Source organism: Apodemus sylvaticus, chromosome 5 (assembly GCF_947179515.1).
Source record: "Apodemus sylvaticus chromosome 5, mApoSyl1.1, whole genome shotgun sequence".
NCBI classification, from domain to species: Eukaryota; Metazoa; Chordata; class Mammalia; order Rodentia; family Muridae; genus Apodemus; species Apodemus sylvaticus.
This window is the reverse complement of record NC_067476.1, coordinates 101,116,257-101,130,861: the sequence shown is the minus strand read 5'-3', so window position 1 is coordinate 101,130,861 and position 14,605 is coordinate 101,116,257. Positions and strand designations below refer to the sequence as shown.

General features: G+C 48.7%; 1 pseudogene; it reads right to left on the bottom strand.

Annotated features, from left to right (window-relative positions):
- Positions 1-1,158: 1,158 nt before the first annotated feature.
- LOC127684897 (biogenesis of lysosome-related organelles complex-1 subunit 2-like) lies at positions 1,159-10,670 on the bottom strand (annotated as a pseudogene).
- Positions 10,671-14,605: the final 3,935 nt, after the last annotated feature.

Below are 14,605 nucleotides of genomic sequence, written 5' to 3'. Positions count from 1 at the left end.
TCTCAATGCTTCCCTTCGTGTGTGTGTGTGTGTGTGTGTGTGTATGTGTGTGTGTGTGTGTATGTGTGTGTGTGTGTATGTGTGTGTGTGTGCTACCCGCATGCCTAGTACCTTAAGAAGCCAGAAGAGGGTGTCAGGGACCCTGGAATGGAGTTATAGATGGTTGTGAGTCACCATGTGGTCCAGGGAATGGAATTTAGATCCTTTGGAAGACCTATCAGTGCTCTTGATTCATGAGCCATCTCTCTAGCCCTCTTACCCTTTTCTTTCTTCCTTCCTTCCTTCCTTCCTTCCTTCCTTCCTTTCTCTTTCTTTCTTTCTTTCTTTCTTTCTTTCTTTCTTTCTTTCTTTCTTTCTTTCTTTCTCTTTCTCTCTCTCCCTCCCTCCCTCCCTCCCTCCCTCCCTTCTTTCCTTCTTTCTTTCCTTCCTTCCTTCCTTCCTTCTTTCCTTCCTTCCTTCCTTCCTTCCTTCCTTCCTTCCTTCCTTCCTTCCTTCCTTCCTTCCTTTCCTTCCTCTCTCTCTCTCTCTCTGTCTCTTTCTCTCTTTCTCTCTCTTTCTTTCTTTCTTTTTAGAAAGTTCTCATTATCTAGTCCTGGATGGCCCGGAATTTACCACCTAGAGCATGCTGACCTTGAACTTGTAACAGTGCTGGGTGGGATTAAAGGGGTGTGCTACCACACCCAACATTGCCCCACTTTTAAGTCCATCTTTTGCCTTTTCTCTCTCTCTCTCTCTATTTAGTGGTGGTGGTTGTGGTGCTGTGGGTAGAACCTGAGCATTTCTGTTTGTTTTTTGTTTTGTTTTGTTTTCCTTTTTAATTTAGAATCTTGTTAACAATACATTATATCAACAGCGGAAAACAAAACAAACAAAACAAAACAGCCATTTAAGAAAATAATGCGCTAATTACCCAATACCAGGGAAAACAGGTCCTCTTACTGGATTCTTCCTGGCAAACCCGGGTATGCTTTGAACTCTAGACTCTCCATCTTGGATGGACAGTGAAGCATTCAAGTAAACAGTGAGGAGTTCCAGGTGTGAGTTTCTGAGGTGAGACTGGAGCGGCCATGGCCCTGCGGTTCATCCAGTATAGCGTGGCTTTGGGATTCATCAGTCATTTTCTTCTGAGGAAGTGTGCTGATTTGCCAGCCTCAGGATTTAGTGGTTATAGAACATCTTCCATATTAACAAACACTTGAGCCACTTCTTGTATTTGGATTCCCGTTTTTTTGTTTTGTTTTGTTTTGTTTTTGACTAAGCATCCAACTCGTAGGCTGCCTGCTCGAGAGCTGCCACCTGCTTCTCAATCACGTTGATCTGATCTGGATATGGCTGTAGTCCAGCATATTTCTGGTTTAATTCTTTCAGATTTCTGCTGATGTTTATAGCAATATCCTTCATTTCAAGGTTAGCTTGTTAGCTTGTTCATATTTTCCAGGAGTTTGTAGGCTTCACTGGTGGCTGTCAGTTCTGCAGTCAAATATGTGGCCATTTTGGAGAACATGTTCTGGCCGAGCTCACCGAGGTCAGCCTCGGCAGCTTCTTTGCTTCCCCAGCTGTCTCTACCGCAGCAGCATCTCAAGGCGGCTCCTCCTCCTTCACATCGCAGGATGCCCTCAGCAGCTGCCACCATGCCTGACCCAAGGCTGCTTGAACCTAGGCCTTTTGTATCTAGGCAAGTGTTCTACCACTGCGCTACATCCCAGTCCTGCATGTCCTTGGAGATTGTCCTAAGCCAGCCACCATCCCTTCTAGTGTTAGTACACTCTACCAAACTTCTGCTCAGTCAGATTTTAGTTCCTGGCTCCTGGTCTTCCTCTCTGCAACCATTTGTTCATACTCTCAAGACCTTACCATCCATCCCTCCATTCCTCCATCCATCCATCCATCCATCCATCCATCCATCCATCCATTCATTCACACAGGACAGATCTTTGAGCTCTGCCTGTACATCACACACACTTCTTCAGGCTGAGGCTTAAGGAATAGATCAGAGAGATTCACAATGTCCCAGCCTGCAGGAGCTTACCTAATGAGAACAAGGCTGGCTAACAAAGAAGTAGGTCCTGTGTAATCTGTCAGGCAGAGATTCTGTGAAAGAGAACATGACAGAGGAGAGGGTAGCGGCCGGCAAGCTGTTTTGGAGATTGTGGGCACAGACCTTCCTCAAAGCCCAACTCTCCCTCTCCCTCTCCCTCTCCCTCTCCCGTTCTTCAGCATCGGCCACACCCCATTCTGTGAAGCCTCACCCCTCCCCACCCCTCCACCTCCCCCCCACCCCTGTGTTTTCAGCTCGGTTACCTCCTCTCTGTCCTTTGTCCCCTTGAGCATCCCTTTTCACCATTGGCCTTCCATGACAGTCTCCAGCCGTTTGTCTGAGCTCTCTGCTGCCATGCCTGGTGGCTGATACAGCCTCCATTTGCTGCCCTGTCTACACCACACACACACACACACACACACACTGAGCAGTGTCACTGGGAACATCCATAGCTGTGCTCATTTCTAATCACAGTGCTCGAGGAGACATTGGCTTGCCCGGAACCCTACTGTGCTTCTCTGCTGACTTTGTTGCCTGCCTTCCCACTGGACAACCTGGCTGACTAAGTCTTCTTCACTGTGGGGTGCCTTCCCTTGGTTCTCACTCTTACAATGAACTCCCTTCTTCTCCTTTGGGAAAATAGATGCAGGGCGCTTTCCTTCCCACCACCAGGTCTCACGGGTGCCTCTGTCTGTGCCTTAGCTTCTGCCTTCCTTTCTCTTGTTGGGTGAAGGAACATGTGGATGGGTGTGCCTGTGTGTGCCTTTCTCTCTTGTCCTAGAGCAACCCATTACCCGAGTACCACAGCTTCATGCCTTTTCCTCCTCAAGGATCGTCTCAGCTACTTTTCTATTGCTGTGATAAGACACCAATGAAAAGGCAACTCAGAAAAGAAAGTATTTAATTTGGGTTTGTGATTTCCAAGGGCTGAAGTCTATATTGGTAGAGCAAAGGCATGGTGGTAATAGCCTAGCGTTGACATCTGATCTGTAAGTGGGAGGCAACTGAGAATGGAATGTGTGTTATGAACCCCCAAAGCCCACTCCCAGTGACACGCCTCCTCCAACAAGACCACACCTCCTAATCCTTCCCAAACAGTTCCATCAACTGGAAATCACATATTCAAACATAAGTGCCTATGGGGGCCGTTCCTGTTCAAACCATCACCGAGACGTTTCCCGTTCCCCTGCACTCCAACCTCACAGACGATCATTTCCTTCCTTCAGCACAGAGTACTGTAACTCTCTTATCTTAAAAAGAAACACTTCCTAGACCCTGTCCCCAGCTTCTGTCCCTCTCTTGCCCTCTGCTGTTTGCTCATCCCCTGGTATCTGACAACCCTTTACATCCTCACCTCCCCTATTCCAGCTCTAGTCAAGCGTTTGTCTTCTCTCCTGCAGAGATTGTCCACATCACCAGTGACCCCCCCCCCAAACCCCCGCTTTGTGGGAACATCTAGAGGTCCATCTCTTGTCCTCCTTCCCTTAGAAGTCAGGACTCCACGATGGCCTGTTTTTCTCTCTGTGTAACAAGTCTTTGCACCCACCCTCTGCTCTCTCTGCTTGATCTCTGAATGTGAGCTTGGGAGGCATTATTTAATCTCTCCCTGGTTAGATTCTCCGAGGCTCTACCCTTAAATGGAATTTTAGCATTGGAATCTCTGAGAGCAGTGTGGAAGAATATAGACAATACAACAATGGGCTTTAAAGTTAGGCAGTGGTGGTGCACAGCTTTAATCCAACCCCTTGGGAGTTAGAATCAGCAGATCTCTGTGAGTTCCAGGCCAGCTCTGGTTTACAGAGTGAGTTTTGGGACAGCCAGGGCTACATAGTATGACCCTGTCTTAGAAAAACAAAACAAAGAAACAAGCAAGCAATGGACTCTGAGCTGATGATCTGGGTAGCAGTGTTGTTAGGTGAGCCGTGTGCCTTGGTAAGATGGCGTGTCCCTACGTTCTCCCTTAAGCAGGTTTGAAAAGTGCTTCATGGAATGAGCAGCTGGGGGTGTGAGTCCAGAGAGCAGGAATGTCAGGGAGGAAGGAAGAAACAGGGACACTGGGACACTGGGACAAGGATGCCTTGAGAAGTGAGTTAGCCCTACTTGAGGCTGTTACTTGATCCTTCTGAGATGTACAAAAGTACTTCAGAAATTTTTTGAGAGTTCTGTGGCTTCCATGCAGTATTCCATAGAATGAAATATTCCTACACACACACACACACACACACACACACACACACACACACACACACACTATGTATGTGGGAAGTGTGTGTCATGATACATATGTGGAGGTCAAAGGACATCTTTGTGGAGTCACTCCTCTCCTGCCTTTATGAGAGTCTTAGAGATGACACAATTCACTAGGGTTGTGTGGCAATCACTGTCACTTATGGTCCCTAATTCTTGCAATTCTAGATGGGTCACATGACAATGCCAACACATTTAATAACTGCCCTGTCCTGGGTTGGGAGATGAGAGGCATCATAGAGGCCGTGTAGTGGTGCATTTACAGGACACTTGCTAAGACCCATGGAAAAAACTGGTTGTTGCAGTGGTGAGTAGAACAAGAGATGAGGCCAGGGACATTTGTTAGTTTGTAAGTGAAGTTTTGTGACTTAGTTTTTCTCTTATTTGTGTCTCTGTGAGTGCCTGCTCGAATGTATACACACCATATGATGCAGGTGCCTTCACAGGCCACAAGAGAACCTCAGATCCTCTGGAGGCTGGATATGTAGATGGTTGTAAGTCACCTGGTGTGGGTGCTGAACCATCGCTCCAGGCCAGCTCAAGGACATTTGAACTAGCACATTGTGTCTAGCACAAATGGGGATAACTGTGACATTTGTCTCATAGTATGGTTAAGGTGACTAAATAAATAGCCGAGGGTTCAGCCCTCAGCAGTGCCCAACTGCATGGTGGAGACCCTTCTCCTGACACCTTCTTTGCAGGGCAGACATCTTGGAGGCCTATCATGTCCAGAGCAGATCTGTGTGCCTGTCCCCTCCCCCAACCCAACTCTTCTTCCATGTTTTTTTCACGCAGTTAAATGGCCTAGACTCAGGTCATTTTCCCCAGCCCCTTATCAAACCCTAACTAACTCCAAGATGCAGCGCAGCCTGACTCCTCATCCTATCGCAAAGTGAACAGTCCCAGCCAGGTCTCCATGAGGCGGCACCTGGCCCCATTCCATAGCTTCCTGGCTGGTTTCCTGCCTCTCCCTCCCCTCTCCACTGCCTCTCTAGTTAAGTCTCCCACAGTGGCCTGTATGACTAAAGCAACTCTCTGACGGCCCATGACCCTTCTTAAAATAACAGCTTTATTGAGATATAATTCACACACCATGTAATTCACTCGTTTAAAGTCTACAAGTCAATGGTTTTTTGGTACATTCATGGGGTTGTGCAAACATCCCCACAAACAGTTTTAGAACATTTCCATTATCCCTCCCCTGAAAGAAACCCAATATCCATTATCGCTCCCTCCCTGTTCCCTCCAGCCTCCAGCTCCAGGCAACCACTAATCTACTGCTTTCTTTTTCTATGGATTGATCTATTTTGGACACTACATATAAATGGAATAATGTAATATGTGGGGTTTGTGACCATTTCCTTCTCTCTTTATTCCTAAAGTAAAATCCAAATCCTTCAGAAGGTCAGGCATGAGGGCCTGTGCTGGTGGTGAGCGTGCTAGGTGCTATCTCAGCATTCAAGTAGTTTAAGGCAGGAGGATGATGGTTTCAAGGTCAGACTGGGCTACACAGTGATCTACTGGCAGAGCTAGCTAGTAAGATGCTGTCTCAAAATCAAACAGCACCAACATCAAAACCCTACCAGGATGGGTGTGGTGGCACACACCTTTGATCTCAACACACTGAGAGAGATAGGCAGGCAGATCTCTGTGAGGATGAGGCCACCTTGGTTCCAGGCCAGTCAGAGCTATACAGTGAGACCCTGTTTCAAAAATTCAAAGTGCCAGGCGGTGGTGCCACACGCCTTTAATCCCAGCACTCTGGGAGGCAGAGGCAGGCAGATTTCTGAGTTCGAGGCCAGCCTGGTCTACAGAGTGAGTTCCAGGGCAGCCGGGGCTACACAGAGAAACCCTGTCTCAAAAAACCCAAAATAAATAAGTAAATAAATAAAAATAAAATAAAATAAAATAATAAAAAATAAAAATAAAAAAATAAAAATTCAAAGCAAAGGCAGTAAGATACAATATAGTGAAATACTTGGCCTCACTTTCCCGCAGGCCTGATGAAAACCTGCCTTGTTATACTTAACATCTGTCCTCTATTCGTTTACATGCATGTATTATGTGTGCATGTATTGTTGCTGCGCTTTTTAGTAGAGTTCCACGTGTCTCAGACTTGTTCACCTTGTCCATCTTGGCAAAGAGCCTATGCTGATATAATACTGTAAAATTGGTGTCTCTGAGACTTGGGAAGGCTGGAAAGTACACTGTAGGTCTGGCCAGTAGCTCTCCTAACAGCAGGCTCTCTCTCTCTCTCTCTCTCTCTCTCTCTTTCTCTCTCTCTCTCTCTCCCCCCCTCTCTCTTTTCTGACAGTAAGTTCTTAAGATCATAATGAATAAATACTAAGATACAGAGTAAAAATAACTATCAAACTCATCATGGGGATCTGCTTCTCCAGAATTTTTATTTATTTGAAAAATAAGCATTTGTTTATGTGTGTGTGTGTGTGTGTATGTGTGTGTGTGCATGTGTGTGTGTATGTGTGTGTGTATGTGTGTATGTGTGTGTGCATGTGTGTGTGTGCATGTGTGTGTATGTGTGTGTGCATGTGTGTGTGTGTGCGCGCGCGCAGCGCGCGCGTGTGTGTGTGTGTGTGTGTGTGTGTGTATTTCTACCATGTGAGCAATACTTGTGGAAGCCAGAAGAGGGCACCAGGTTCCCCCTGGAAGGGAAGTTACAGATACTTGTAAGCTTCCTCATGGGTACTGAAAATTAAATCCAGATCCTCTGGAAGAACAGCCAGTGCTCAGTGAAGCAATCTTTCCAGCCCCTTTCCCTTACACGGCTTTGGCTCTGTACACGTGGAGAGAAATCAGAACTCTATGATCACCTTTCAGTCAGAGCTCTGTAGTCTTGGTGTGCCAGGTTGCACTGCTGTGAATGGGCCGAGCATGGTCTGGAGCACACAGTGGTCTCCTGACAATGGTCCTAGTCTGGCGCTGGACACTGTTATATCCGGACAGGAAGGTGATAATAGGTAGAAGTCAGGAGCAAAGCTTGCCCTAAGCTTACCCAGCATGCACCCCTGCCTCTCACAGACTCTGGCTGTCACCCTGTAGAGGACTGATTCCTGAATTGTAGTTTCTGCGGGCCTCTCTTTCCCTCCTCCCTACATTTGACCCAGGGGTTACTGACATGGACAGTTCTGTTCCCTCTCAAACATCCTTTGCCAAATGGTCTCTGCAGTTGGGGACCAATGAAGCTCTGGGCCTGAGGTCTAGGGTCTGGTAGGAGACGTTCTGAAGTGTGAGGGGCAGCAGTCTGCCTGGAGCTGGATGCAGAAGGAGCTGGAGCCTTGGGCCTCGCCACCCTCAGGTCTTTTACAGTCTTCCCTCCAAGTTCTCTGGCCTTGGCATCAGGTCCAAGTGAGCATTCCTTGGTTGTGCCCTGAAGTGGCACCCCAGGTGTCATCAGCCAGCTACCCCCCTAGGATCTGAGTTTGACTTTTGTAGGTCACAGATGGGGGGTGGTGGCAATTAGGCTAGGCTGAACTTCAGGCCCAGCTAGTGCTTAGTCCAAGGAGATGTCCCAGTGGGAAAGCCCTGGTACATTGTCTCCTTGTCTCAGTCTGTTTCTCAAGACATCCCTGTATCCAGCCCAGAGGGCAGCTGTGTACTTAGCTAGGGCCCTGGGGCAGGCTGGTCTTTTGCTGGGCTAGAGAACAGGCCTTGCTAGAGACCCAGCTCTGTGGGTTCAAGGCTCTTGTGATCAGCAGACGTCTGTGCCTGCTCAGTTTTCACTCTTCCTGCTTTTCTTTCCACTCCAGTCTCTCACTCACTTATCCTCTCTTCTGGAGGTGTCCCACCGCTGGGAACCAGGATGCCAAGCCAACGCTAAGGAGGCCAATCAGCCTCTTCCAGCAGTCAGCAGAGTAGGACGGCAGTGCTAAGAGACCCTATGGAGAAAGGTTACAGCTATTTTTCCTACTCAAGAAACGCCTTCTATTTTCCAAAACAGAATCTCTGCCTTTGGCACCCAAGCAGGGACCCTAAATTGGCCACATAATCAGAACACTCCTTGTGGCAACTCTTAGAGGGCTCTAAGAGCTCTATGCCGCCCTTAGAAGCTGAATGGAGGACCAGGAGCCCCTTGCAGGCGCCTCAGACTCCGGAGCCTCTCGGGTTCCCTCAGAGGGAGGGGGCTGCTGCGAGCCAGCTGCAGCTGTGGGAAACCACACACCGCAGCCTGCAGGTGCAGGGGCCTGGGCGAAGGGGAGACAATTAACCATTTCTTTGGATGCCTTTTCCATTTCTTCCATTCCCAAACTATGGCTGCCCCCCTCCCCCCCGCCCCAGACGCTAAGGATCATGAGCAGCAGGAGCGTGGCTAGGGAAGCCAGTAGCAGTGTGAAAGTCAAGCCCCTTCTCAGATGCAGGGCACCTTCTGAGTCACTGAGAAACCTTAGCATCAGGTCCCTTCCTGTGTCTGATTACTCCTCTCCTGGGTAATCTCTTGCCAGGTAGGGAGGGGGAAAGAAAGCATCGCTGTCAGATTGCATCACCCACCTCATCCTGGAGCTACCCACTGAGGACCTTCAGAGAGTCCCTCGAGGGCCCGTGGGCCAGGCCTCCTACGGCAGCAGGTGGAGAAGCAGGCTGCTCCCACTCAGCCAGGGCTCCCACGATACTATTAATGTGCACCAGTAGCTCTGCCCACCAGGACTTGGATTCTGCTCCGGGGTTGTCATGGGCTGGAAGCCACACGAGGGAGAGCTTTCCACACAGCTTTCACAGGGCTCTTTTCAGCCTGTCCCCGGAGGCCCGCGGAATGCCAGCTGCCTGCTCCGATCACGTTGGTCAGACTTCTCATCTTGTCAATCCTTCCACCCGCTGGCAGAGCACTGCCAAGAGCAGTCTTAACAGAGTGGTCAGGAAGCTGCCCGAGTCCTGCCGGAGAAGCTAGCCTTGACCTACCTCCACTCAGGGTCCTGCCGGACAAGCTAGCCTTGACCTACCTCGACTCCCAAGTTCTTTTCATTGTTCCCAGTAGAGACACAGCCCCTACCGTTACTACTCTTTATTTTGCCTAAATGTGAGAATATATATATTCTCTAGGAAGGACTGACTGGCACTCACGTGCTGACCTGTACATGAGTCCTCAAGGACTGGGACAGAGTCACTTGCCTTTTCTCTGAAGGAACACAGGTCGGCTAGTCACATTCTATTCAGAAGAACCCAGACTGTGAGGGACAGCTGAGAAGGGATGTGTCTATAGAGACCACAGGTGTTTCACAAAAGTCAGGGTTGTCTGCTTGGAGTGAGGAGCCAAGGGTTACAGAGCTGAGCGACAACAAAGTGGGAGATAAACCTGTGTACTGGCGCTGGGGAGAAGGCGTAGGAACCGCTAAGAGCCCTCGCTGTTCTTACAGGGATCGAGATTTGCTTCCCAGTGCTCACGTTCAGTGGCTCAGGAGCATGTGCAACTCCAGTTCTGGGGCATCTAATGCTTCTCCGGCCTCTGCGGACGCTGCCAGGCATGCTCGTGATGTGCAAGCACACATCAAGGCAAAGCATTCATACACATAAAATAAAAATCTAAAAAAAATTTTTTTTTAAAGTGTGTATGGTGATATGGTTGTCTCATAGTCCCTGAGATACAGTAAGGGACTGAGTCAAAGGGTTTTCAGAATTTTGAACAGGGACCCTTCCCACTATTCAGGTATGACTTCCTTTTTTTTTTTTTGCCACACTGGAGATGGGGCACAGGGCTTCACTGGTGCTAGAAACGCTCTCTACTGCTGGGCTGCATGCCCCGCCCCCACCCCACCCTCTGCCCACAAGGCTGGAGGTGTCGGGCAGTACATTTTAAAAATGATTAATTACTTAGTAATGAGTGTCTATGTGCAGCCGTGTGCATGTGCACATGCCGTGGCCCTGTATGTGGAGATGCAAAGACACCTTGCGGGAGCCTCTCTTTCCACCATGTAGGTAGGTTCCAGGGATCGAATCCTGGTTGACAGACTTGGCAGCAAGTACCTTTCCCAGCTGAAGCATCTTGCTCACCTCACCCCTCTAGTTCCCTCTCTCTGCAGTTTCATTTCATCTTATTTAAACTTTGAGATAGGATGTCACTAACTTTCTCAGACTGGCTTTAAACTTGTGATCTTCCCGCCTCAGGTTCTGGAGTTAGTTGGCATTACTGGCCTGCGCCATTAGACTCAGCCAGTGAAGTCTACTAGAAAGGGAGAAGGCAGACTGGCCTTGGGGGTATCCCTAGAGAGAGCTGGAGGGAGGCAGACTGGAGTCATGGGGACCCTGGCACAGAGGCAGAGATGGGGTGGCCTCTCCTTCAGGCGTGGAGCTCTGGAATGAAACATGTGGAGTTGCCAGGACCCTGAAGAAGATGAGCTGCCTCTCCTTCAGGGCAGTGTCTCCCCTCACCCATTGCGGAAAGAGGCCTGAACTCTCTGGAGGCTGCGGAGGCTGCTGGACCAGACAGACAGTAGGAGGATTAGCATGTAGAAAGGCATGCAGATTCTCTTTCTTGATTTATGTGTATGAGTTCATGTATGTATGTGCATATGTATGTATGCATGCATGCATGTACATATGTATGTATGTATTTATGTATGTATGCATGTATGTATGTATGAAACATACAAATATGAAAATTGTATCCATACAATACAGATAGGCTCAACCACCCGTCCATAGGGAAGACTGTGAAGCAGTGCTTAAAGTAGATGAATTTTAGAGATGGAGGGTTGAAGAACAGACATGGATTTGGGACCAGGTTCCTCTGTGCCCTAAACATGATGACTGCTTTCCAATCTTTTCCTCTGATAGTTCAATCTTTCTTGATTAGTGGTGTTTCAGTAAAATGATTGAAGAAATGGTTGGTCTGGTCTTAAGGGAACATCAGAGGAAGTCTTGCTAGGTATTTGGGGGGGGGGCTCAGAGAAGACACAGGGCTGCTGTGCCGACGCTGTCAGAGATGCCTTAGGGCTTCAGTTTTGGGCCTTTTAGTTCTGCTTCTGGGCTTTGGAGTGACATTTGCTGAGCCTCAATACCATCAATTCTGACCTTATAAATCTGCCCTACTCTGCAGGTCTGTCCTCAGGAATATTTTTCTGGGCAAGAACTGTCCAGCCCAGTTTGTAGTTTAATAAAGAAAACCCATGTTCTTTGTCCCCTTTTTTTGGCATAGAACTTCAGATTTCCCAAGTGATAGAAATATTCTTTATTGTTCATGGGAATCCACCCCTACCCAAATTTATGATAATGAGGAGACTCATGGTGGTCCTTAAGAGCATCTAGCCTTGTTCAAAAGACCAAGAATGTCACCAATATGTTAGTCTGGTCATCTCCAACCTGCGGCCTACCACACTCCTAACCTCTGGGAGGAAAGGAGGGTGTGCCAGATTGAGGTCATCCATAGCCAATTGTTGTCAGCGATGCCCAGCTGGAGGCTCTGGGCATGGACGCTGGCAGGGCTTCCTGTCAGGGAGCGCGGCAATGCTGGTGGGATGAACCAGAGTTCCACAGGAGGGCATCTGCTCTGTGCCTCTCCATTTGAGATGCTGCCCTGCGTGTCTCTTCCCTTTGGAGGTTCCAGAATCTCCTGCATAATTTTAAAAAATATATATATATAAAAAACTGCTGGCTATGTAGTCTGGGCTGGCTTCCAACTCAAGCGACTCCTGCCTTTGCCTCCAAGGGCTAGTTTTATTGGTATATGCTATCGTGTCTGTCCTGAGTAATATTTTATAATAAAATCTATTGTCCAGATGAGCTAAAGAATAAATCCCTATCTCAAAACAAAAGCATAAAGAAAAAATTAGGGGAGGGTACCTGGAGAGATGGCTTAGTGGTTCAGGGTCTGTTCGTCTCCTAGCACCCATTTCAGTGGCTAATGGCTGCCTGAGACTCCAACTCTAGGGGATCCAAATCTGCTTCTACCCCTTACCACTCATGAATGAAAGTAATTTTTCTCATAATTTATTTATTTATTCACATTACATCACAATTGCAGCCCCTCCATCCTCTCCTCCCAGTCCCGCCCTTTTTTGTTTCTGAGACAGTCTTTTGTATTGCAGGCCAGTCTCAGACTGACTAGGTAGCTGAGGTTGGCTTTGAACTTCTGATCCTTCTGCTTAAGCCTTCTGATACCGGGATGGCAGGCCTGTGCCAGGATGCTCAGCTCTGAACAGTTTTAGGAAGGTGGTATGGTCCTCCAGAATTGTGCCTACGTCAGAGAGAGGCACAGGCAACCTAGCGAACCCTACTCGCCAACATCCAAAGCAAAGACAGACTTTGCCTTTAACCGCGTAGGCCCTGACTGTGAGTTAATGTAAACCCACAGGCTGATGTCACAGAGTTGTCATTTGTGTACAAAGGTGGGCTGGGGTGTAGCTCAGTCGGAAGAGCACTTTCCTCACATTCACGAAGCCCTGAGTCCTGTCCCAGCATGGTGTAAGCTGACATCACAATGCATGCCTCTGACTCCAGCACTGGGGAGAGAGAGGCAGACGGACAGGAAGGTCGTGGTCCAGGGGTCTACTTCCTGTTAGCTAAGAGCAGCAGTGCCTGGAATGGACAAGGGTGGGAGCAGGGCTCTGTCGCTGAGACTTCCAGTCCCATGGCCTTGACACCTCTCCTGAGGCAGCAGACGCTCACCCAGGCCAACTAACACCTCCCTCCCTCCCCCCCCACCCCCCTGTGTGCATACACGCACACCCCAGGCCTGCCTGCTTTTGGGCTACACCCGAGGACCACTACACAAGGCTTGTCCTCATTCTTCTTCTGTACTTTTGCTTTATTTATTTTTTTATTTTTTTGCCAAAACTCGATTTGGCCGAGTGCAGGCCTTCAGACCAAACACCATGGAGAACATCTTGTTCCTTCTCCCCCAGCCCGTCCACCCTTCCACCTCCAACACTGCTCCCTACCCTGAAATTGCCTCCAAGGGCCTAGGATGGTGACTCCTTTGGAAATGGCTCTTGGGTTCATTTGGTCTAAGACACCTAGGTAGGCTGGTACGAGACTTCGGAGCAGTATAACCCCGTCACTTCTTGCACACTCAAAAGCAAACAGGCAATAGATATTAAGTTGACTACTCTTCCCTGGGGCTGCTGAGGCCTAGAAGGGAAGTGATAAGTGCTTCAGGGGACACAGAGGCTGTTTAGGAGAGCAGGCGCCGTCCTTCATCACTGCCCATAGCCTTTCCCTGAGGAACTAGCATGCGATCTGCTCTTCTTTTCTTCTTTCAGGAGAATTGTGGTTCCTGTGGTCTTTGCCTCCTGCCCCCCCTTCAGTTCCTACTCCCTCTTAAGCATACCCCAGGGCTTAGAAGACAACATGCTAGCTCTTTAACTCACTATGGAGACTTGATAGTAGTGCCAAGATTTTGGGGTGATTTGTTTTGTGTTTCGTTATAACTGCTGAAAGAGGTCAGGGGATGCCATCCTAAAGATTCCCTTTTCTGGGCTGGAGAGATGGCTCGGTGGTTCAGAGCACTAGCTGCTCTTCCAGAGGTCCTGAGTTCAACTCCCAGTACCGACATGGCAGCTCACAACCGTCTGTGACTGTAGTCCCATAGGATCCAATGCCTTCTTCTGGTGTGCAGACATTCACACAGACGAAACACCCATATGTACAACACATAAATAACAATTTTAAAAGATTCCACTTCAAGCTGAAGGACTTGGGAAACAGCTTATGTGTGATGATGTGGGGAGACTTTCTCTGGACTAAGGTAGACACTCTAGATGATACTGGAGTGGTGTGACTCCTCTCCGTGAGGTCCCCACCATGCTCAGACAGGCGTTGTCACCTGTTCTTCTGAGAGCCCACTCATCTTCGCTCTAAATCTTTAGTCTTCCACTCCCTTGAAGAAACCACATACATTTCTAGATCTTACTTTGCTATTGGTTCCTTCCCTCCTGTGAGGAACACATCTACACACACACACACACACACACACACACACACACACACACACACACACTCATTCGATGCCAGCTTAAACTTAATTATCAAACCCCAGGAAGGGGGAGGGCAAGTTCTTTCTCTCTTACACTGAATGAAAAAACTTGAAATGGGCATTTTAAGGAGACACTTATGGGAGACAGAGTTGGGAAGGCTGGGGTCTGTTCTTCCTAGCTGTGACTGCACCCCACTCTTCTCTGGCCAGTGTGCCCCCCATTGTCCTCACCCCCCTTTTTCCCAGTCCTACATGTGTGACTAAGACCATCATCCAGCATCTGGAAGCCTCCCGGATCCCCTGCTCCAAGAGTTTGGGAATTTTCAGTAAAACTACAGCTTGCTCTTCTTCCCTCCCTCCCTCCCTCCCTCCCTCCCTCCCTCCCCTCCCTCCCTCCC